A 25575-nucleotide genomic window follows, 5' to 3' on the forward strand; every position below is an offset into this window, starting at 1 on the left:
TGTAACGAATCTTCCTTTCCTTTCTCCTTCTGCTTTTCCTCCCTTTTTCCCTCCCTTCCTTCCTATCCTCCTTCTCCCCTTGAGTCATTTCTTTCCTTAGTTTAGAGATAGTTTGTTTTCAGTTAGCCTGTATGCTGCTTGCAAAGTTGTAAGATAATAACATGTGTCCATTAAATTGTAGGCAGGCTCACGTTTTTAAGGACTGAAGGGTCCCTATTTGGTTTCTTTTTTTTAAATGTATTTTATTTTATTTTATTGTTTAAAGTTTTTATTTATTTATTTTGACAGAGTGAGAGAGAGCAAGCAGGGAAGGGGCAGAGAGAGAGAGGGAGGGAGAGAGATAATCCTAAGCAGGTTCTGCACTGTCAGCGTGGAGCCCAGTGCAGGGCTTGAACCCACAAACCATAAGATCATGACCTGAGTCAAAATCAAGAGTCAGATGCTTAACCAACTGAGCCAACCAGGGGCCCCATTTTAATTTAATTTAATTTAATTTAATTTAATTTAATTTAATTTAATTTTTTTAATTTAATTTAACTTTATTTTATTTTATCTTTTGGGTGGGAGGGGCAGAGAGAGAGGGAAAGAGAGAATCTTAAGCAGTTTCAACACCCTGCATGGAGCCCCACACAGGCCTGAATCTCACAATGGTGAGATCATGACCTGAGCTGAAATCAAGAGTTGGATGCTTAACTGACTGAACCACACAGGTGCCCTCCTATTGGGTTTCTTATATGAACTAAGGGTACTCTTGCTCTTTTTGTGTAATCAAAGAAACTGAAGAACTGTTGGGATTAGTTTTACTGTTATGAGGTGATGAAGTTAGGATAATGGGAAAGAAGTGGTCATCTTTATTGACCTAACAGTTTGCTAAACCTGAATTAGGATTTGTCAAATTTGAGGGCTTGTTGAATGTTTGCTCTCTATGAACACGATTAGTCATGGTCAAAAAGGATAATTTTTAAGTTTTCAGAAAGCCTTTCTATAGTCTATAGACTGTTTGGCCATATACTTACAACCTTGAAGGCAGTCCTTAGTTGTGTTTTTCTGGCAAGTCTTCCATACAGAGTGAATTCGTCACAGTTTTTGGTGTTGGTTGTTTCTTGAGAATTAGTTTGACCAGGGGTTAAATATCCCATGCAACCAACAGGGTAAAATTTATGAATGATCTTAAGAATACTAAGCAGGAAATGAAACCCAGATATGCCAGAAAGAAAGTTGTGGATTGGTTAAGGTTATGATTATACAGGAAACTGATAGAACAACAAGCTGTGCAGCAATTTGAAGTGTTTAACAGGGAACAGGCTGCCACTCTCTCATTACACTACCGGCCAGACCAGCACTCTAAACTTCCCAGTGTCTGTGGCAGGAGAGGAGTGGGAGGGAATCAGGGGTCTATGGCAGAGAGAAGTTAACAAAAAGCAGCTATTGCTTGTGCTGAGCACCCGTATGTTTTAGACATTGTGCAATGAACTTTCATGTTGTTATTTTTAATCCTTTCAATAGTCTTAAAAGATAATTCCTCCCTCTTCCAAGTCCCCAGTTTTTTTTTTTTCCTCTGTCTCTAAATTCTGCTTTCTTTTTTGCTTTAATAGCAGTTAAAATGATTGGTAAGTATCATATATTTGTATGTTTATTTAATGTCTATTTTCTTCACTAGACTAAAGGTTTTGTCAGGGCTGAGACCATGATTATTTTGTTCAATCCTGTATACCCAGTTTCTATCACAGTGCTTGACACAGTATTCTCCCAATAGATATTTGTTGGGTGAATGAGCACCTGGACAAAATCTAAAGGAAAGAAGGAAGGAAGAAAGGAAGAAAAAGGCAGAGTTGGGATACAAACACAGTCTATTTGACTTCACGACACATGTCTTCTCACTCTAGAACAGCAGCAGGGGTTCACTTTATTTAGAATATTCTTGATTATGCACTTATCTGACAAAATTTTCATGGGTTCAGCTGTCATAGAGTATCTCAAATCTGTTTGCATTGTAGTCTGAGAATTCTTACATCTTATTTTGAGCCTGAATGCCATGAAAAAGCTGAACTGCCTTTTTCTCATACTGTTGGAATATTGCAACCATTTTATTTTAACAGTTCTCTCTAGAAATATAGATTTCATGTTCTAGATTTTTGGGTTTCTGCTCTTCCTACACAAAGAGAGTGCATTTCTCTTTCCTTTTCTGAGATTGTCACTTAATTTAGTTCTTGTGCTGCTAAATTGACTCTCAGTAATAGGCAGAGTGACTGCTGTATGCTGTGCTTTTTTTCCTGGAGAAGAGGTGCGTCACTCTTGTTCAGAGGGGACCTGTGGGAGGGGCTGGGCTCACCCACGGAGCTCTTATCTTGGCTGGTGCCAGGCACTGGGGCTTGGTTTGGTCATTGGGCAGTGAGTTCCTTCTGTTTTCCTCATTTTTGCTCCTTGAATTTTTCCTTGTTAGTAATAAATATCAGTGTCAAGAAGTTTTTTGCTTTAATATTGCTTTTTGAATAGTGCTTTTGATGAGTTTCATATCCTTTTATCTCTGGTTCCATCTTTTAAAATAGCCTTACTGTGTCTTTCCATTCTATTCCCCAGGAAGGGAGGTAATATAAGTATGTTGAGAGTAAATTCAAGGTTTGTCCAATCCCATAGTACAGAAAAGTGTCATTGTGTCTAGGCTTTCAACAATGACATATGTAGCCTTGAAAGCATACATTTTAAAGGTGTGCAGATATAGTTAGATCAAAAGGAAGTATGTATCTCCCAGATACATTGAATAGGTACATATTTAAATATTGATGTCAGCTTAAATTCTCCTATGTAAACTCCCAGGAGGATACAAGAAACAGATTTCTGTGATATGAAACAATAATCATCTTTACTGGACCAAATTGACAATTTTGGAAGCTCTGGTCATATGGGAATTTATCGTTCGAAGCAGCCTGTCCTACTTGGAAGTTAGTATCTTAGTGACGAATGATCTGACCCATTAAGGTCTTCACCTTGGACGGTGTAATCAGTGGTCAATTTAACTTTCAACTTGCCCTTTGAAAACTATTTAAAGATGTGATTATTTGTTTTCCCAGTTATGGAAAATCCTTTTTTTTTTTTTTTTGTAGCAAAATTTACTTCCCAGGAGAGTGCTTAGTATCTGTTAGAAATTAATTCAACTCGGGCACCTTTTGGGATGAGCACTGGGTGTTGTATGGAAACCAATTTGACAATAAATTTCATATATAAAAAAAAAATAAAAATAAAAAAATAAAGTAGCCATAAAAAAAAAAAGAAATTAATTCAACTCAACAAATATATACTGAGTACTGATTTATTCAAAGGAGAACATTAAATGCTGCATTGGAAATAAATACAAGTACACAAAATTCCTGCCATCAAGAACCTTAGAATCTAGACATAATTATTAACCCCCCTTATTCCTTTTTGTATGCTAACACAGTGTCTAACTAGTGCCTAACTAGTACATGGCTCAAAGGAGGGATTAATAAATGTTAATTAAGTTACATTGATTATTGCAGAGGAAAGGTGTAATTTCTTATGCAGAATATATTGTGACTTAATAAACTAAAAAAAAAAAAAATAGCACTCTGGGGGTTCAAAAGAAAGCTATATCCCATGAAGAAGAAAGACTATAGGAAGCAGACTCTTTGATAGTCTTTGAAGTTTGAGTATATTTTGTTAAAGGAATAGGGGTTGAAGACAGGAGCATCCTGGTAGTGAGGGGATATCACAAGGATGAGTTTGGGACAGACAAATGGAAACAAGGAAGTATGGGTTAGGGAACAATGAGAAGTCCAGTCTGACTGAGGTACAGGCTATGTATAAACTAGAAAATTTAGTGTGGTCATATCATTGTGACCTATAAGTCTAGGTTAAGTTGTTTGGTGGATTTTAGGGGGCCATCACAACCAAATAGTCCAGTGGTATGGCGAGAGCTTTGCTTTTGAAAAAGTAGTTCAGCCAGCAGTTTGTAGAGTTGATTAGAGGGAAGAAAGTCTTGAACTAGAGAATAGCTTGTGAGGGCTATTGTAATAGCCTAGGCAGGAGGTAAAAGATGGTATTTGGGGAACAGAAAGAAGAGACTTTGCCAATATAGGATCAATAGGCCTAGTCAGATTATATGTGGTGGAGAGTATGGGGGAAAGAAAGGAGTCAAAATGACTCTAATTGCTGTCCCCATTCATGAGTAAAAATTAGGAGTATTTTTTTCTTTCCATGGAGAATTGGGAGGAAAAGGCGTTTTTAAAGGAATAAGAATATACTTAAAATTACTTTGAGGTTTAGAGACATAACATAAACACAAAAATCATTAACACTAGGAGTTAAAATGCACCAGGCAGGGTGTTGTTGATTTCAGAAGGGTAAAGTAAAACTTGGATACTGTGAGTGAGAAAAGTAACAATGCTTGAGATTATGGTATTCTTATCAACTGGCTTTCACATAGGGATCAGTACATGACCTCTGTGAGGAATAAAACAGGTGCATAGAATTTGGTTACGTTTAAAACTTTCTCAGATAAAATGATGACTATGACTCTCTGATTATATTGCCATATTTTGTCCTTCTCTACAGAAGGAATAGTTGCAGCAAATAAACTTAGAATATAGGCCCTCTCTGCTTATCTCTTTCAAGGGAAGAAGAGGTAGTGTAGGAAAGCATATTCATGAGTAAGAAAAGACTTACTGAAATAAAAATTAAGGAAAGAAAAGGCTTTTTCAAGAGAATGGGATAAAGTCAAGTTGATTTCATAAAGGATCCTTGTCATTCTCATTATTTTATCGTTCAGACTAACACTAAAATGCATTCACTCATTTATTCATTCACTTGATAAGAATATGAATTCAGGACTCTTTTGACATCAATGGAGTTTAAAATGGAAAAGGAAGATTTAGTCCACAGGAATTTGTAACCTATTTGTGGAAGGAAATGAAATATACATATATGAAAAAGAAGAGCAAAAAAGTGACTGGTACAAACAAAACATAACAGTTCCTCCCTGGGAAATGCTTTGGCCATTATTTCTTCTTCATGGCAGGAACCTTGTAATTGGTGGAAGGAACATGGCCGTTGTCCCTTCTTAGAGACCTAGAGTTTCTGGTCATCTCCGTCTTCACTCAACTATGTATGCAGCCTTCTGACACACTGAACCCCTTACTATCGCTTTATTGAAGGGTGCTCTTTCATTACCTGTGTATGACTTAAAGATCTGGCTCATTTGGGCCTAGCAAATAGTGCATATTATGGAGTGCATAATAGGTTCTAATAAAATGCTTTTGAGTGCATTACAGAAGCTCTGTCATATGTTTTATCAATTAAGATATTTTAGGTTAAACAATCTTTAGAAATTTAAGTATCCTGTCAGTAAGTACAGAATAAAAATTCTAAGTGAGAAAAAAATTAAGTATCCTTTGAAAAAGTTAACATCTATTACTTTTTCACATCTTATGCCTTTTATATGCCTCTAATACTTTAAAACCCCCACACAACTTTTGAGTGCCTTTCATGAATCACATTTATATTAGATACTTCATATTAGTTTTGAAATATATGGTGTGGAATCCCTGCCACCCCTGGGTACTGCTGTGTACTAGCTGTGATCTTATGCAAATCAAATAACCTCTTGGAGCCTTAGCTTCCTTACCGGTAAAGTGAGACTCTTACCTACTGCATTTTTTTTACAGCTTTATCAATGTATAATTGGCATACAATAAACTACATATATTTAAAGTGCACAATTTGATGTTTTGATGTAGGTATACACCAGTGAAGCCATTTCCCCTACCAAGATAATTTGCATATCCATCACTCCTAACAGTTTCTTAATGTCTCTTCTGAGTTCCTCATTCCTGTCCCTCTATCTTTCCCTGAGTTTACCTCAAGGCAATCACGGATCTGCTGTCACTATAGATTAGTTTGCTTTAAAAAATTTTTATGTAAGTGGAATTATGCAGTATTTATTTTTTTGTCTAGTTTATTTCATTTAGCATAATTATTTTGAGATTCATTCAAGTGCATGTCAATAACTTATTTTTTAAATTGCTGAGTAGTGTTTCATTGTATGGATATACCACAATTTGATTATCCATTCAGGTTCTTTCTAGTTTTTGCTTATTACAAATGAAGCTACTCTGGACATTGTCTTTGGGTAGATATAAGCTTTCTTTCTCTTGGGTAAATACCTAGGAGTAAAATAGTGAGTTTACATAGAGTATGTTTACCTTAAAAGAACTGCTAATTGTTTTCAAAGAAGTGGTTGTACCATTTTACATTTCTAATAGCAATGTATGAGAGTTACAGTTGCCCTACATCCTTAGAACTCTTTGTATGTTCAGTCTTGAATTTTAGCCATTCAGATGGCTTACAGTGATATCTCATTGTGATTTTCATTTGTAGTTCCCTAGTGACTGATGATGTTGAACATCTTTTCTTGTGCTTATTTACCATCTGTCTATCTTGTTGAAGTACCGTTTAAATCTTTTGCTGTTTTTTTAAAATTGGGGTTGTCTTCTTTTTTATTGAGGTTTAATCATTTCTATATATTCTAATTTTTTTAATGTTTATATTTATTTTTTGAGACAGAGAGAGACAGAGAATGAGCAGGGGAGGGGCAGAGAGAGAGGTAGACACAGAATCCAAAGCAGGCTCCCGGCTCTGAGCGTCTAGCACGGAGCCCGACGCGGGGCTCGAACTTGTCAACTGAGAGATCATGACTTGAGCCAAAGTCAGATGCCCAACCGACTGAGCCACCCAAGGGCTCCTATATATTCTAAATTACAAATTATTTGTCAGATGTATGTTTTGCGCATATTTTCTACTAGTCTGTAGCTTGCTGTTTAACTTTAAGTATCCTGAAGAGCTAAAGTTTTAAATCTTGATGAAGATGAAGCCCAATTTATTATTTTACTTTATATTTCATGCTTTTTGTGTTGCACTTAACAAATTTTTGCAAAACCCAAGGTCACTAAGATTTTCCCCTTTGCGTTATTTTAGAAGTTTTATAGTTTAAGCTCTTGAGGTCTGTGATTCATTTTGAGTTAATTTTTATAACGGGGTGAGGTATGGTTTGAGGTTTATATTTTTGCTTATGGCTGTTCAAATGTTTCAGTGCCATTGGCTGAAAAGATTATTCTTTTCCCTTTAAATTACCTTGGCACTTTTGTTGAAAATCAATTGATCATATACATATAGGTTTATTTCTGGAGTGTCTATTTTCTTCCATTGATCTATTTATCTATTTTTTTATGCCACCAACTTGATTACCTAAGTACTGTAGCTTCATGGAATGAGTTGGGAAATATTCCTTCTTTAATTCTCTGGAAGAGTTTGTGTACAAAACAATAGGTGTTATTTCTTTTTGAGTGCTTAAACGATTTCACTAATGAAGCCAACTGTGCTTGGAGTTTTCTTTCTGGGAATATTTTAAACTGAAAATTCAATTTCTTTAATAGATATAGAACTATTTAGAATTTAATTTAATCTATTTTACTGTGTACTTTGGGTTTAATTTGCTCTTCTGTTTCTAGTTCCTTAAGGTGAAAGCTAAGATAATTTGGAATGTTTTTCAATATTGGTATTAGTGCTATAAATTTACTTCTAAGTACTGGTTTAGCTGCATCCCATGAATTTTGATATTTGGTGTTTTCATTTTTATTAAGTCCAAAATACTTTCTAATTTCCCTTTTGATTTGTTCACCTTGCTCTGTAGACCATTTAGAAGTATTATTTTATTTCCTAATATTTAAGAATTTTCTGGATATCTTTCTGTTATTGAATTCCTAACTGTTCTGTTAGCTGGCAAGTTCTATAAGTGTAAACTAGGTAAAGTTGGTTGATAGTGTTGTTCAGGTCTTCTATATCCTTACTGATTTTTTTTGTCTACTTGTTCTATCATTAATTGAGAGAGAGATTTTGAAAACTCTGATTATAATTCTTCTTGAAATTTCACAGTTTTTCTTTCTTGTATTTAGAAGCTCTATTAGGTGTGTAAATGTTTAGGGTCATTATATCCTCCTAATGAACTGACCCCTAATCATTTTACAAGAATCCCTTTATTTCTAGTAATATTCTTTGCTCTGAAATCTACTTTGTCTGATAGCTACTGCAGCTTTCTTTTTATCAGTGGTACTATGGGTAATATATTTTCCCATATTTTCACTTTTAAAGTATATTGTCTTCATTTTTAAGTGAATTTCTTGTAGACTGCATGCAGTTGAGTCTTGCTTTCTATCCAGTATGACAGTTCCTCATGTTTATTTTGGATGCTTAGACCACTTACACTAATGTAATTTGTTATGTGGTTGAGTTTAAATGCATACATCTGCTCTTTGTTTTCTATTTGAACCATCTTTTCATTGTTCCCTTTTCCTGATTTAATTTTGAGAAATTTTGATGATTTTTATTTAAAATTCTTTATTGGGTTATTACTCTTGATTTTTTGTTTTAATTACATTTTACTGATTGCTTTAGAATTTATAACAACTCCATATAACTTATCACAGTCTTATTTCAAGTAATAGTATCACACTTCACATACGGTTTAAGAATCTTACAATAGTATACTTACTTTCTCCCTCTTAGTCTTTGTGTTATTATCATACACATTACTTCTGCATATGTCATAAACCTAAAAATAATTATTTTTGCCTTGAATAGTCAATAATATTTTAAAGATATTCTAAAAATAAGAAAGTATTTTATATTTACTCACATATTTACCATTTTCAGTACACTTGATTCCTTTGTGTAGATTCAGATTTCCATTTGGTAGCATTACCTTCTGCCTGAAGGACTTTTAAAATGTGTCTTGTAGGATATTTCTGTTCGTAAGCTGGTGAGATTTCCTTCTGCTTTTGTATTTCTGAAAAATGTTTATTTTGCTAGGTATAGAATTTTTCAACTCTCTTTTTTGTTCAGTAATTTAAAGATGTTGATCCATTGTCTTTTGGCTTGCATTGTTTTAAAAAAAGAAGTCATATGTAATTGTTATATATGTTCCTCTATATGTGGTGTCATTTTTCTTGGCTAATTTTAAGATTTTCTTTTTATTACTGGTTGTAAGAAATTAGATTACCATATGCCTTAGTGTAGTTTTGTTAATGTTTCTTGAGTTCAGAGTTTTTAAAATTCTTATACCTGTGGATTTATAGTTTTTGTCACATCTGGAAAATTTTCAGCTGTTATTTCTTCAGAATTTTTGTGTTCACTCTCACACAATTTTGTGTTCCACTTTGTAGAATTCAATTACACACACACACACACACACACTTATTTTAAATATAATTTATTGTCAAATTGACTAATATACAGTGTGTAAAGTGTGCTCTTGGTTTTTGGGGGTAGATTCCCTCAATTACATATATATTAAGCAGGTTGAAGATGTCCTGCAGTTCATGGATTCTGTTCACATTTTTTCATTTTTTTTTCACTCTCTATTTCATTTTGGTTTGTTTTTTGTTAAGTCTTCAAGTTCACTTGTCTTTGTCATGTGGTGCCTAATTTGTTTTTTAATTCCACCTGGTGTATTTTTCATCTCAGACATTGTATTTTTTATCTCTGGAAGTTCAATTTGAGTCTTTGTTGTATATTCAGAATCTCTACTTAATAAGTTTAGTCCTTTAGTTCTATGAATAAATAGAATATAAATATAGTAACTGTTGCAATATCCTTGTGTACTCATTTTATCATCTTTGCCATCTGGCTCAGTTTCAAATGATCAAATGATCAATTTTTCTCCTCATTATGGGTTGTATTTTCCTTCTTCTGTATATGCCTGGTAATTTTTTATTGGATGGCAGAATTTTACCTTGGTGAGTTCTGAATATTTCTGATTTCCTACAGATATTTTTGGACTTATTTTCTGGCATACAGTTAAGATACTTGGAAATAGTTTGATCTTTTCAGTGCTTGCTTTTAAGCGCTCTCAGTTGGAACTAGTACAGACTTTAGGATTAATTTTCTTCCCTACTGAGGTATTACTGTTTTGAGTACTTTGACAAGTTTCCCTTGTGTTATGAAGTTTTATACTTTTGATGATGGAAAAATGAACCATTTCTGGCCTTATGTGAGCACTGGGGATTGTTTTATCTGCTGTTTCTAAATGTATCTTCCCCAACCTTGGTTAGCTTCCTCACATACATGAACTGATCAGTATTGGCTAAATTCTTGTGAGAATCTGCAAATTTCTGTAAGTCTATGTGTAGGTCTCTCTCCTTTGCTACTCTGCTCTATGAACTATAGTCACCTGTCCTTCCTAGACTCCCAGCTGCATCTTCTTAACTCACTGAGACCATTAAACTCTGCCTTCGTGCACTGTAGTGGGTAATTTCTTTCTCCATGCAATAAGCTGGGACAACTGTAGGGATGGCCTCATTTTCATTCCCATCAGGAACAACTGTTCTTCATTGCTTGATGCCCAGTGTCTGAAAACTGTTGTTTTCTAATATTTTTGTCTATTTTTTCCCCCTAGTTGTTTAAGTCACAAGGTTAAAGAAGTCTCTATTAGTCCATCTTGGTCAGAAGCAGAATTCTCCATATATATGTAAAAAAATTACATAATATATATTGAGCTGAAGTATATTAAGAGTGCTTCACATAGAGAAAATATTAAATAATAGATGGGTACTATTGCTATTTCTCTGCCTTCATCCTGTTAACCAAAGAAGCTTTATTATATATGCCACCTTCTATATGACATCTTTACAGACTAGTACCACCCAGATGATTTATTACTTGTATTTTTAATTTTTTAATGTCTATTTTTTGTTTGTTTATTTATTTGTTTATTTATTTATTTATTTATTTCTGAATTCTTTTAAATTTATTTTTGAGAGAGAGAGAGAGAGAGAGAGAGAGCCAGAGCAGGAGAGAGGCAGAGAGAGAGAGGGAGACACAGAATCCTAAGCAGCCTCTAGGCTCTGAGCTGTTAGTACAGAGCCCATCACGGGCTCCAACTCACAAACTTGAGATCATGACCTGAGCTAAAGTTGGATGCTTAACTGACTGAGCCACCCAGGTGCCCCAATGTTTATTTTTGAGAGAGAGAGAGCAAGCATGAGCAGGGGAGGGACAGAGAGAGAAGGAATCTGAACTGAAGCAGGCTCCAGGCTCCAAGATGTCAGCACAGAGCTTGATGCAGGGCTAGAACCCACAAACTAGGAGATCATGACCTAAGCCAAAGTCAGATACTTAACCAACTGAGCCACCCAGGCACTTCTACTTTTAATTTTTTTATACCCACATCACTTTTTTTACATTTATTATGACACAACTCAATGTTATATATTTTGGTTTACTTGTATTTTCTTGTGGTAGATTGTAAGTTCTTAGACAAAAAATATCTATCTTGTTTATATATCCTTAGTTTCTAGCGGATAGTAAATGCTTAGATATTTGTTGCCTAAATGAATAATCAGGAATGTCTTATACCTTTTGTGAAATATTCAAGAGTAGAATTTTTGATTGGGAAGGAAAGGGAGGTGGTTTAGAAGTATGAGAACATTTGAGCAGAATGAAAGCAGAGAAGGGTAAGATTTTGGAGATCCAGAGAGCAGCATTAGAGCAAAAGGTGATTTGTTGAAGTTGGTAGTATGTAATGATAATGCCAAGGCTACTACTACTGCCACTTCTGGTAGTAGTAGTAGTAAATTTCCTATGAATGTGATAGAGATAGAGGAGTATAGAATGGAGAATGGGAGAGACATATGTAGTATCAGTGAAACCATTTTATGATTACATTGCTGTAATATAGATGATAACATTAGTAACATAAATATATATTGTGCGAACCAGTGTAACTTGAACTGAGGCTTTTCAACAAACTGATGATAACACAACACACTTTTGGGAGTAGGTAAAACTTGGAGGGAAATGGTAGGAATGGGTTAACTGAGAAGAAGCAGATAGGGATTCTAGATAGTGGAGAATAGCATAAACACAAATAGTATAAGCCATAATTAAGTGTAATATAGTTGAAAGAATAAATGGACCTTGGAGTTGGGTTCACAGGGCTTTACTCTCATCACCACTTGGTGTGACTCTGGACAAATACCTTCGCCTGTTTGAAATGCAATCCCCTCATCTATAAAATGGGTGTGGTTGTTGGGAAGATTATATGATGCATAGAGAACATTTATTTTATATCTGGCAGATAGTGGGTCCAATAACAATTAGTTTCTTCTTTTTAGACATTCTATATCTTCTGATGAGGAAAGAAAAATGCTTCAAGAAGGACTTTGTGACCCCTCATCACTTTGTATAAGAGCCCAGGTATAATATATATAATTTATGAGTATAACTAATGTTCCCATTTATTTCCTATTTCCGTGGCAAATGAAGATTGCATTGCATTTTTGTGGTCCAATATCAAGGCTTAGGTAACTTGAACACTCAGTTTCTTTACATCTTGTACTTTTAACTTGTATTTAAAATTATTGGGATTATTGGCTAAACTTTACATACAAATTAAACCACTTTACTACCACAATTCAATATTTTTCAAAAATGCTTCTGTTTATAAGGGACACGTGTAATTGAATAAAGGATTGGAAAAATGAGTATCAGAACCCTAAATTTTCCCAAATCTTAAACCCATTTGCATTTATTTATTTATTTATTTATTTATTTTTGAGGTATAATTGATGTATAGCATTATATAAGTTTCAGGTGTAAGTGTTTTATTTTATGAATACAATCAGTTTTGATTTCAATTTTCCATTGTGGAAGTGACATAAGGCACAGAGTAAAATTTAGAAACCTGTGACTTTAAAAAATAATCATGCTTTAAATCTCCAATCACCTTATAAAAGACCAAAATATTTTGGATACATGGGGATTTAAAAGTAATTTAGCATAATCAATCTAGAAAACAGAGAAATCTTTTAATTTCTTCACTGAAGGAAAAATTCAGGACTCTTCCAGTTAACTAACTCTAAATTCTAAGGAATTTGCACAGTTAATAGAATAAAAAATGATAAACCGTAATAGTTTGGAAGCTAGTTTTTAGCACTGTTTTTGGCTCTTGAATACTTACATTAACATAGACAACTTGTATGTGTAGTACTTAATGTTCCTGATCCTGCCAAATGAAGAACCACCTCTTCTCAACTGCTGGGTGGTGAGTTAATGGGGATCTAGTGTGGGGTGGCACCTGGCTTCATCTTCTCCATCCATTATAGATTGTTCTTTGCATTTGTAAACCTTCCACTGGCCTTGATAATAGTTTGCTTGGTTTAGTTACCTTATTTTTAGTTTAACACATGTTGCCTCTAGAATGCTTGTAAACCTGTTGAGAGGCTAAGTTTTGATGAATCCCACAAAACTCCTCTATAAGGCATGAACTGAAACTGAGGAGTTGACAACATTAATAATTCAGTATTTGGCAGTGTTGTGGGTATTAATGCATTTATAATTCACCTTGACAAAGCCTGGCCTGATCAGATGCAAAAATGAGTTTAGTCATCTCATTTTAGTTTCTGATGAATATTTTTTGTTTTTTTCCAACCTGTACATGTGTTAGAGAAAATATTAATCTCCCCTTAGAAACACAAGGTTCATAGCCTACATGACTATGTGTTGTGGAATAAAAAATGTGTTATAATAAATTCCCATTTTGATCTAATGAAAATAATGTTAGGAATTTTTATGTTACATTATTGCTGATTTGGGATATTTTAAATTGCCCATTTATTCAAAATTTCAAGGTGAAGTACCTGTTTTGGTATTTCAAATAAACATTTAACTCCTAACTTTATTTATTTATTTATTTATTTATTTATTTATTTATTTATTTTAATGTTTATTTATTTATTTTGAAAGAGAGAACATGAGCAGGGGAGGGGCAGAAAGAGAGAGGGAGAGGGGGAATCCCAAGCAGGCTCTGCACCATCAGTGCAGAGCCTGATAAGGGGCTCTATCCCATGAACTGTGAGATCATGACCTGAGCCAAAACCAACTTGAGCCACCCAGGCGCTGCACTCCTAACTTTAAATAACCAGTAAATTTATATACTCTATACAGGCAAACTAGATAAAGCATTTATCAGAAAAATTAAAACATGCTAATAATACTAAGTACATGAAATAGCTAAATGTATTCAGTATTTAGGACTTAAAGTTATTTCACAAAAATTACTTTCATGGAGAAAAATGTATCTTCTTGTATTAAAATACCATAGGAATGACACAATTTCTATTAAATTATTAATAACTCCAGGATACACCTCATAATTTGTGTGGCCTAGAAATAATATGGCAATGGCTAGAGTGGAAAAATCCTGCTCCTTGAAATTTGGTGGCTTGTTGAACTGCCTGAAGAATCCATGTCCTTCTGCCACATACCAAATACGTCTTATGAGTGCAAAGGAATTAGTTTTAGATCTCTAACTTAGGCTCTTTTGGGCTGATATAACCACTTTGTTGTTATATTTTCTCTTTTTTAAAAATATTTTTCAATGTTTTATTTTATATTTGAGAGACAGAGAGAGAGAGAGAGAGAGAGAGAGAGAGAGCATGAGCAGGGGAAGGGCATAGAGAGGGAGACACAGAATCGGAAGCAGGCTCCAGGCTCTGAGCTGTCAGCACAGAGCCTGATGCGGGGCTCGAACTCACGAGCAGTGAGATCATGACCTGAGCCGAAGTCCAACGCTCAACCGACTGAGCCACCCAGGTGCCCCTATATTTCCTCTTTTAAATGATATAAATGAGAAATTTAAATTTCCACATAAAGAAAATGTATGTTACTTGGTCCTTGAAATATTTGTGCCCATATTTTTACCTAAGAATCATTATTATTATATTCAAGTTGAATTACAAGGATGAAATCTTATAAATTTGAAATAACCTTTTGTGGTGATAAGATGTTGTTTACATTACTCGGTGAAAGATACTGACTTAATAAAACTAAAGGAAATAAGTCAAATGGAGATGATTTTGTTTTGACTGCTTAAAAAGCTGATTTTAACTTTTAATAAATTTCAGTGTAATCAGAGACTTATGTATCAATATTGTATTTTCACTAACATAAATCTTCAAATGGGAAATTATGTCCACATGATAAATATGTAGGGTTAATGATGTTAATTTGCCACCTGTGTCATGGAACAACTCCTTTGATCCTTATATAAAAATTTCCGTAGTTTTCTTCGTAAGTCTTTAGAGTCTAAAAATAATCTGAATTAAAAAGAAAAAAATTTAACACTATAAAAAGCTCACTCTTGCCAAAAAATGAATCATGCATAAGATCTGAAAATAAGTAGAAAAAAATTAGAGGTATATTTTAGATAGCAGAATGGATCCATTCAAAGAATTTGTAGGAGTGTCTTTATTATGCTATGGTAATAATAAATGGTATTGTGCTACAAGCTTCATAATAAAAACGGAATAGATTTTCAACCATAAGCTAGTTTAGTAACTTAAGCTCAATTTCTCTCCACTTCTGTATCCCTTGCAAAGGAGAATGTACTACATCTCTGTGAACAACCTGAATTTCTCTTGCCTTGGAAAATCATAAAGTCCAACTTGGCTTTTGACACAGTCTAAGCTACTTGGATTAGGTAAAACTGATCTTAAAAGAGAAAAATTAGAGACTCAGCAAACCCCAGCAGATATTTTGACACACTCTTGGAGCTGATAAGAGTCGTCATAAATTTAAACATTACCTTTCCTAGCACAGAAACTTCACTAATAAATGGCTTTGAATATTTTATGAATGATTGAGAATCCTGTTTGCTAATAAGTCCGCTGGAAGCTGTGACTTCTTTGGGATGGTTTTACTTTTGGAGGAAGGAGTGTTGAAGACAAGGTACTGATGGGGTGTCGTATAATTTTACAAGTTGCATAACTGCTTTTAACTATGAAACTATCTCTGATTAAAATAACAATTGAGCTTGTAATTTTTTCTGAACAGCTGCTGCTACAGGGGGTCATTACCTTGGAGAGCTCAAAAATAATCGTACTCCTGGTACATGAGTTATGTAGTCTTGTGTTTTACAGCAAAGCACAAAGTTTAAAGCCTATAGAAGAATGTTATTTGAAAGCTGTCAAACCATGTTAAAAAAGACTGCATCGTCAAAAGGCCCTGGTGGCCACGATTCTGCATGTAGCCTTGTCTTATTCATTATAAAATGCATGTTTATAAAGTTCCACAGAGCATCCAATTCCCAATTCACTTATATCAGCAAGACTTAACTTGCTCATTAATCTAAATTCTTTTGCAACTTTAATCTACATGTTTAATTAATCATAAAATGAGGCGGTAAGTAATTTCAGCAATGTGTGGCTTGTTATCAGATGCATTTAATCACTCTTCTGTGAGCTCATTTGGAAACACCTGAAGATGTCGAGTGCAGTTTGAATAAGCATAAATTATTCTTTGTCAGTGTACTTCACTCAACTAATAAGACATTAATTTAAAAGGCACTGTTTGTCATTTTTAGATCTTTACCAATATTTTTAGCTTAGCAATATAACTCTAATTGTATATATGATTCACAACTAGTGCCCGCCATAGGAAAGGGTAAGAGTTTAATTCATTTTTCTTATTTACATGTAATTATGTCATGTAATCTTAGTTTTTAATGAGGATTAACCATCTTGTAAGTATTCATACGCTTTTGGAATAAGGTACTAATGAATTACAGTTGGAAAAATTATTTGTTGGTACAAAGGCTTATGATTCCTTGTTTCTTGTGTAGGTTAGGTCTGAAAGGACTTGAGGTTTGGGAAATGGCATTCATTTGAGGATAGAGGTTATATCATGCAGATGTTAACCTTACAAAATCCAAGTAAAATAGCTGCATTCAGCTATCTCAAATAATAATGTGTAGTCCTTGTTTAGGACTAGATAGCCTAAAATAATGAAAGTCCATTTTTTCCCTCAGTTTCTTAACAGTATTTCACAGTTGATGATAGCATTTTAAAAAAGGGCAAAAACCAAGAACAACTGTAATAACAAAAACCCACTCATAGCTTGAGAGCAAAAAAAAAAAAATTCATGAGAGCTGAGTGGGTTATATATCTCGATGTCAGGAGTATAGGAATAAAAATTGCATTTTATAGGATGTCATCACCTGTCCTGCTTCTGCTATGAGAGTAGTGACATACGGTAAGAATAATTATCTCAGTGGAAACAAATTTATTTACCTGCCGTGGAGCATCCCTGTTCATCTTACTCATGAACTCATCTCACTCATACACTGTCTATGGATTGTCAGTGGTAAGCCAGAGGGGATGATTCCTGAAAAGGGAATATTGGTTTGGGCTGAAATATAGCCATATTCTCCATTTTTATTTGATGTGCACATCTCCTGGGCTTCTTCCCTTTCTTTAGAGATCCTTTACACTGAGCTAACAGTTATTTATATGTCCATTTCTTGCCTTATGCCTCATGACTATGTAAAAGTTTTTTCTTTCTGTTTTCCTTTCTAAGGGAAAACAAAATCCCGGGAAAAATCGTTTGTATGGTTCAAGTAATATAGGCCATAGCAGCACATCACAGTGAAATGCCATGTACCCTTACTTCACTTAAAGCAGTATAAATTGTTTTCTTAGAACCACTGGTGAAAACCTCAAACCCTAAGGCCTTTTTTAGAAGAATTTTTGAAAAACAACATTTCATTTGAACTTATCTTTCTTGACAAGAACACTTTTTAAAATTTTTGAATAATCTTAATGGATAGACACATAAAGTCTAATATGGAGGCTTAGGGGCGCCTGGGTGGCTCAGTCGGTTAAGTGGCCGACTTCGGCTCAGGTCATGATCTCGTGGTCCGTGAGTTCGAGCCCTGCGTCGGGCTCTGTGCTGACAGCTCAGAGCCTGGAGCCTGTTTCAGATTCTGTGTCTCCCTCGCTCTGACCCTCCCCTGTTCATGCTCTGTCTCTCTCTGTCTGAAAAATAAATAAACGTTAAAAAAAATTTAAAAAAAATTAAAGAAAATAATATGAAGGCTTACTGTCAGTTTTTGTTAACAAGAAACCTCAAACTTCCCTAAATCCTTTCCCCTGGCAAAAACTTGAGATAATTTTTCAAATGGATTTATTTTCTAGCTTGGTGTTTTAGATGTAAAGAAAGGACAGTGTTCCCTTTTTCTGACCACAACTGATGTATGAGAGGCCTGCTACATTTCCTGTCAGGTCCTTTCACAGAAAGACAAGGATTATTTTATAAAGTGCTATATATTAACTGTAGCTATTTGTCTATATGATGTGCTTCAAAAGGAAAATGATAAATTCAGTTCCATGCAGCTTTTATACTCTCAGGTTTTTGAATATGTGCTTATATACAACTTTACCCCAAATGCATACCCACTGACACTTTTTCCCAGTTATAGACAGGGACATACCACTTTTAACCATGCTTCTTCAGTGGAAACTTCATAGTTGGCTAGAATGCATAACACCCAAATAATGAACTACTCCAGTGGGTGCAGTGGGATGAGCAGGCCTTCTATCCCCAGCTGCACTGACAGAGATAGTTAGCAGGGCTCTGATTTTAATGCTAACTTCTGTGGCTGAAGGACAGTCTGCTGGTAATAGAAGGGATTACTGATGGCTGGAGAGGGGTGCGAAAGAATGAGTAAGGAGTGTGTGCAGTGTGGTGTCCACTAGCACATATGCTCTGGGGGGAAGTTTGGAAGTCCTGCATGGACATCAGAGTCTCTAGCTGCTGTGGGACTTCATGCTCAACAGATGAATGAGAAAGCCACTGTGTAGTTGGTTACAGGCAACATTTCTGACCTCGTACTACAAGTCTCATGTTAAAAATGGGAGAAAGGTGATATATTCAGGTATGCTTTGTGTTACTTCAGGATAAGGCCTAGTATCTTTCTCTCCCTGACCCCAACTTGCTGACAAAGAGTAAGTGAATTATTTTGTAATTTTACTGAAAACTCCATGTATTATTTCTTACAAACACTTTGAATTATGCCCATCCATTTTTTTTCCTTTGAATCCAAGCTTTGTGAACATTGTTTGCCTTTCTATAGCAAGCTAGTTTTTTTTTTAACATTATTTGAAATTGTCTTCTATTAGAGGATCATTTAGGTATCATATCAGTGTAATACATACGTTATATACATGTAATATATAATACATTTGGTGGCTTTATGAGTAGTTCTTATACTACATGTTCAAAGCTCTACCCAGATGACATTTTTATGGATCCATGTAGCCTTGCTCACATAGGAAAACAAGGTATTAGGTTGCTTATTTAGTTATTTCTAAAACAGATGGTTGTATATTTAGTTATTTCTCTACAATTTGCATGAGAATGGGTTGACTTATAGTTATGTTAACTTTCCTAGTGCCCTCAGCTTAGAAACTTTGTATATATTTTTTAGGAAACATCTGAATATGCAGGAGAATATAATAATATGGTAATTTTAGAAACTATATTTTCTCTATGACCCATAATACATAGTATTGGCATAGTCATCATTCTCATTGGCATCGTATTAATGTGTTACAGCTACTAATAATCATTTGTTCATACATACTTCCAAGTGCTATGTTTGAAAATCCCAGACTTCACTAATAGTAAATGAGGAAGTAATTTATAATTTTCACATTGAATTCTTGTTTTTAAATTTTTTTTAATATTTATTCATCTTTGAGAGAGAGAGAGAGAGAGAGAGAGAGAGAGAGAGAGAGTGTGAGTGGGTGAGGGGCAGAAAGAGAGAGAGGGAGACACAGAATCTGAAGCAGGCTCCAGGCTCCGAGCTGTCAGCACAGAGCCCGATGCGGAGCTCGAACCCATCAACCGCAAAATCATGACCTGAGCTGAAGTCGAATGCTCAACCACTGAGCCACCCAGGCACCCCTCTTTTTTTTTTTTAATTTGCTTCCTCTTTTGTAAAGCATACGAACTACTTAAAAATGGCTGATACTTAGTTGCCTGATTTTTAGTATTTATCTATATCACAAAAAGACATCTGTGAAATATTCATAGGGAAGTATTTGTAGGCAGAGTCCAACTTACTAATAGGTAAAGTTCTGAACCTTTATTGTTTGGAATTTGGAATGGATATTCTTACAGAAACCATATCATAGGTGATGATTTGGTTCACTGGGCAACCTACTGATACCCATTTACCCCATTATGACTGAATTACAGTATTGACAGTACTATAGTAGCTAACTAGTGTCTGTTAAATGGTATTGCTATGAAATACCATTTTGAAATCTTACCTTACTAACATTATTTTGATGAATTTCTGGTAGTAGGATTTGACTTTTCCTACTTTCACTCTACCAGTACATAGCAGTGAAAGTAAAACACCCTTTGAAATGGAGTTTGGGTGGTGAGGCTGACTTCCTGATGTTTCTAGCTATTGAAAGAAAGTAACTGGGTATCCTGGCTGAAGTAGGAGGGAATTGGTAACCTTGGTGGCACTGGTATAGAGATGTGTGTCTGTTTACAAATGAAGGACATCCCTTTGGAGGTTTATATATTTAGAAAGTGAAGAAGGAGCATTTTCTAATTTTACATTGATGAGTCAAAGGATGGAGAAGATCAATACTTGTGCTCATTCACCATGCATGTCTCACAGTTTATTTGAAGTATTTTCACTGTGTATCTTGTACTTACTTATTTCCACCCTCACAATTTTGGCTTCCAGTTTTTAAGTGGTAGCACTAGTGAGAGTAGTTCAGTTTCTAATAGGAGAATAGTTTGGGAACATATTATTGATTAGATCTTCTGTAAGGTGAGGTGATATAAGCATGTAGATAGCAGTTGAGTTTGGTTCAAAGTCAAATGTTTCTAAATACATGACAATTCGCCCAAATGAAGACCAGATCTTTCCTGTTTAACTACCTTATATTCTTCATGTGTCAGAAGAAAGTCATATGAATCTGGCAAATGATATATTTTTTTGATTGCTAGAGGAGAAAGTATGAAAAAAGGAGAGTAGTAGGGAGAAAATGGGAGAACTGATATTTAAATGACTCTAAAGATTTAAGTTGTCAGTTTAGAGATAACATTTTGATGAGTTATAGGTAAAATAGAATTTGGTTTTCCCTACATGTGGCTCAAAGTGTAGGGGAAAATTGCTTGGCAATACAAACCATGTATTTTTCTTTACCTGGGGAGTTTGGGTAAAAGAAAAAAAAAACATTTGGCAAAGTGAAAACTCAGCTGACTTCATGCCTACCAAGTGAAAAATCTGATCTTTTATCATCTAAGCACATAGTTGGGTAACTCACAAACAGAAATACTCAGGGTATAGGTTGCAGTGGCAAGAAGCCAACAGTGAAATCAAACTCATAAGCACCCTATAGAAAACCCCTCAAATTACTGCTGTGCTGTTGCCAGCTGTAATGCCAGGGAACAAGAGCTGTACAGATTTCTGTGGAATGACTGGGTTACTTAACACAGCTTGATTGGCTCTGTTCCTACTCCTGTTCTCTTTGGTTGACAGCTGACCACCATACTGGTTTGGTCTGAAATAAGATTGAAGTGAACACAACCACTTATATGCACCTCCCTGTTGTACACCGCTGTCCTGCCCCCCACCCCAAACCCCATACATACTCTTACATAACTTGCAAAAGGAGAGTTATGTATATAACAGTTTCTTTGAGTAAAGCACACTGAAAGTGGGTGACAATTTCCAGTCCTTTTATCCCACAAATCCATCAGATTTTTCGAAGGAGAGTTATTTTCTTGGTCTTTTATTTGTAAGTGCCTGAACTTATTGAATGTGAGAAGAATGACTTCTTAAATCGTTCTAATTCTGTTAACTTTTTTCATCTTAAATCACTGCTTTCTTCATGATCCTAGAGCTAGAAGCCATCTAGTCTCTGTCTTGCCCTTGGATAAACTCTGAAAGGTAGTTGCCTCTGTCTTACAGTATTTCAAAAAAGAAGATATCAAAAGATATCCCAAAGGGCACTACATGACTTCAGTTGCTACATTCCAAATTAGAGAAAACTTTGAATGCGCAAGGTGGTTGGATCTTTCCTTGTGACATGAAACTCATGGATTCATTTGTTCTAGTTCCCATTAAGTTTAGAGGCTTTTGAACTTCTTTTGACTGGTTCAGAGTAAGAAATAAATTTTTATTTAATTTTATTTTTTTAATGTTCATTTATTTTTGAGAGAGAGAGAGAGAGAGAGAGAGAGAGAGAGAGAGAGAGAGACAGTGAGTGAGAGGGCATGAGCCGGGGAGGAGCAGACAGAGAAAGGGGAACAGAGGATCCAAAGAGGGCTCCGTGCTGACAGCAGGGAGTCTGATGTGAGGCTTGAACTCACGAACTGTGAGATCATGACCTGAGCCAAAGTCATATGCTTAACTGACTGAGCCATCCAGGCCCCCATAAATTTTTATTTTGGCCATGTAATATAATATAAGTGAAATAAAGTTTTCATGAACAATACTTACCCTTAATATGTGCAATGTGTTCTATTTTCTCTTTCTTTCTCCTTGCCCCCTCTTCTTTTGTTTCCTCTCTCTTCCCTTCCATTCTCTCTTCTTTTTAATAAGAAAATGACAGTTGGAACTCAGAAAATTGATTTTATTCATCAACCCACAGTTTGAAAAGTGTTGCATTAAATAAGCAAGCTTTTTTTTTTTAAAGATTTGATCTTCATATTCTTTGATATACCATTGTTTTTAAAGAACTAAGTACCCTCCAAAGGACACTAATTTCATTAGGAAGATAAATTTTATATGTCAATAGTGGCATATGATCTATTAATAACACCATGTATTAAGAATTAGTTGTGCCAAATTTTGTGTTAAATGCTTTCTATTTATTTGTCATGAGAATTTTCTCATTTAAGCTTCATAACTACCCTATGATATAGAAACTATTCTTATACTCATTTTTATAATTGATCAAATTGAGGATCAGAGTAGTATAATCAACTTTTCCAAGAGTAACACAATAAATGATAAATTTACAAATTGAAGATTGTTTGACTCAATGACCATGCTCTTTCTCTTAACTCTAATAACTTCTTAATTTTGGCTTCAAAAAATTGTAGAGTCTATATCATAAAGGAAAGAAAAACAGACTTATGATGATGAATGCCACATATTTTTAATAATGTAAATTGAAAGTTTTTGATAAAATAATTTTCATTCTCTAAAGAAAAATAGAAAAAGAAAAGAAGAAAGAAAACCCTCTCTAGAGCCATGGATAGAAAAACTTGCTGCTTTACTTAGCTCTTGTATAATTAAGTCTTGTAAATTTTTTCTTTTTAAGGAAAGAAGAAATAGATATACATGGATTACATCTTATGCTACAGGCCAGGATATTTTAGTGAGTCAGAGGAACTCAAACATGAATGAAGAGTGGAATTTTCCTTTCGTTTTCTATAATAACTATATTTGTTGAAGAGAAAAACGGAGGAAAAAATGACTATCATGCCTGGTTTTGAAGAAAACTTGTTTATATGTGTAATACATTGGAGAAATTGTTTGGGATCACTTGGACTATGCAGAAATGTGACCACTAAAATTCTTAAGTAAGGTGTGGAGCTATCGGCTCCATGAAACTAATTAGGTCAAAGAAAAGTGATTATTTGTGCAGGTAATTCACTTACCTCATTTTTCCCATCTTTTTCTGGAAAAGAGGAAATATTTTAGAAAGAAAATAATAATGGATACAGTTGGTTTTTATGACCTCTTTTATTTCTGTCCCCAACCTCTGTCACATTCTTAAGTTTAATACACAATAACTTCTCTCTTTTCCCCTTTCTGTATCTTTCCTCTCCTCTTTTATGACTTTTCTTTCCTGTCCTTCCCCCCCCCATCTTCTCATTCTCTCTGCCTCTTCTTTCATTTTGCATTTTTATGTGAAATCCTTGTAATCTATATTTTAACCTTCATTCTCTTGTTAGAAAGATAATTCTTTTATCTTCTAAGTAAGGCAGAAATTGACATTGTGTTTATTAAAATGGTGATATAGAAAGAAAACATCCTTTCTTTCTTTCTTTCTTTCTTTCTTTCTTTCTTTCTTTCTTTCTTAGAAAGAGAGAGAGAGCTCACGTGGGAGAGAGGGGCAGAGGGAGAGGGAGAGAGGGAATCTTAGCAGGCTCCATGCCTAACGCAGAGCCCCAGCATGGGGCTGTATCTCACGACCATGAGATCATAACTTGAACCTAAATTAAGAGTCAGTCCCTTAACTGACTGAACCACCTAGGGCCCCTATCCTTTTTGTCTTCTTGCATTCTGTTCTTTCTCCCATAAAGCAAACACATATTTTAAAAAGAAATCTATTGTCCAATTCTGGAAAATGTTGAAATATTGCCTTCCACTTTGTATCTTCTTGGGATGTGTCTATGGTCTTTGTATGGCCATTTAGGAGAAAAACCAAAGATTCCACACTAGAAATTAGCACTAACTCAGATACTTCTGCTACACTAACTATAAATGAGCCTTTGTAAATGCATTTTTTGTGCAGTATGTAATTGCTATGTGATGCTTTCTAGTGGAGAATTTAAAAGGAGGCAGGAGTGCTAGATCTATAAACCTCACAGAACTCAAGGTCAGGATTCTAAAACCAGCCTCTTCAAGGGTACTCAGACAAAGTGGAATAAGATGAAGTCGAATAAGTAAAGATACTACAAGGGTACCTGGATGGCTCAATCGGTTAAGTGTCTGACTCTTGATTTCAGCTCAGGTCATGATCTCAACAGTTCCTGGGATCGAACACTGCATCGGACTCTGCACTGACAGTGTGGAGCCTGCTTCGGATAAACTTTCTCCCCGTCTCTTTGCTTCTACCCCACTTGAATACCCTCTCTCTCTCAAAATAAAGAAATAAATACTTAAAAAAAAAGATACTATAAGAACGTGCTTTGAAGTCCAGAGGAAGGTAAGAAAGGAGTACTTTCCGTGATGGTAGAGTGTAATAAGTACATGATCAATAATAGGTACATGACAGAGATATGTTGATGAAACTGTCAAATATTGCTGTGGGTAGACAGATTTGGTTTATGAATAAGCATGTAAAACACTCACATGCATGGCTGCAATTATGTTGGGAAAATACACAAATATTCAAAACATAGGGCAATTTTTTTAGTGTGTTGGTAGAGTGAGATAAGAAAGAAGGTGTATCTATATTTCGATAAGATGGGAGGTAAAGGAGAGCAGTAATTCACTGTAAGTTGGGAAAGAATCTATAGAGTTGGTGGATTATATAAGTTACAGTTTCCCTGGTTTATTGAGTATAAAGTAATAGATCTAATGTTACTCTGGTGTTATCTTATTTTTCTATTTTAATGTGAATCTTTAAGTAGAATCCAAGCTTATACATTTTTAGATACAGATTCTATTCTTGATTCAAGATTCTTCTGCATCTTAGGATCATGTACTGCTCTTAAGATGAAACCTCCCCATACCACCATTGGTTCTAGTATTTCTTAAAGGTAACCAAAATAATTGAATTTTTATGATGGGGCAAATACAGCAAATATTATTAATTGATTCTTATGTGGAAATTAACTTTGTTTTGTTCTACACTTTGGGCTTTAAATCTAACCTTGGCCAGCTTCCTTGGTCACAAAGAGGAATTGGCTGAGAGAAAGTAGACACATTACCAGCAATCTATAATCTACTTAGGAAACCTAATCCCT

At 34.9% G+C, this 25575-nt stretch overlaps 1 protein-coding gene across 4 annotated transcripts in view; it reads left to right on the forward strand.

Moving 5' to 3' along the window:
- The window catches only part of SOX6 (SRY-box transcription factor 6), a 626712-nt gene that overhangs the window by 127724 nt on the left and 473413 nt on the right, over positions 1-25575 (forward strand). For 3 of the 4 annotated variants that reach the window (XM_040495726.1, XM_040495727.1, XM_040495728.1), the window contains exon 3: positions 12183-12264. The exons of the other annotated variant lie outside the window; for it this stretch is intronic. The gene's annotated coding sequence lies outside the window, so the exon portion shown is untranslated. The remainder of the gene's footprint in view (positions 1-12182; positions 12265-25575) is intronic. 4 annotated transcript variants of the gene reach the window in all.

The sequence above is a fragment of the Herpailurus yagouaroundi genome, unplaced genomic scaffold (genome assembly GCF_014898765.1).
Source record: "Herpailurus yagouaroundi ecotype Mexico unplaced genomic scaffold, PumYag 187, whole genome shotgun sequence".
Classification (NCBI taxonomy): domain Eukaryota; kingdom Metazoa; phylum Chordata; class Mammalia; order Carnivora; family Felidae; genus Herpailurus; species Herpailurus yagouaroundi.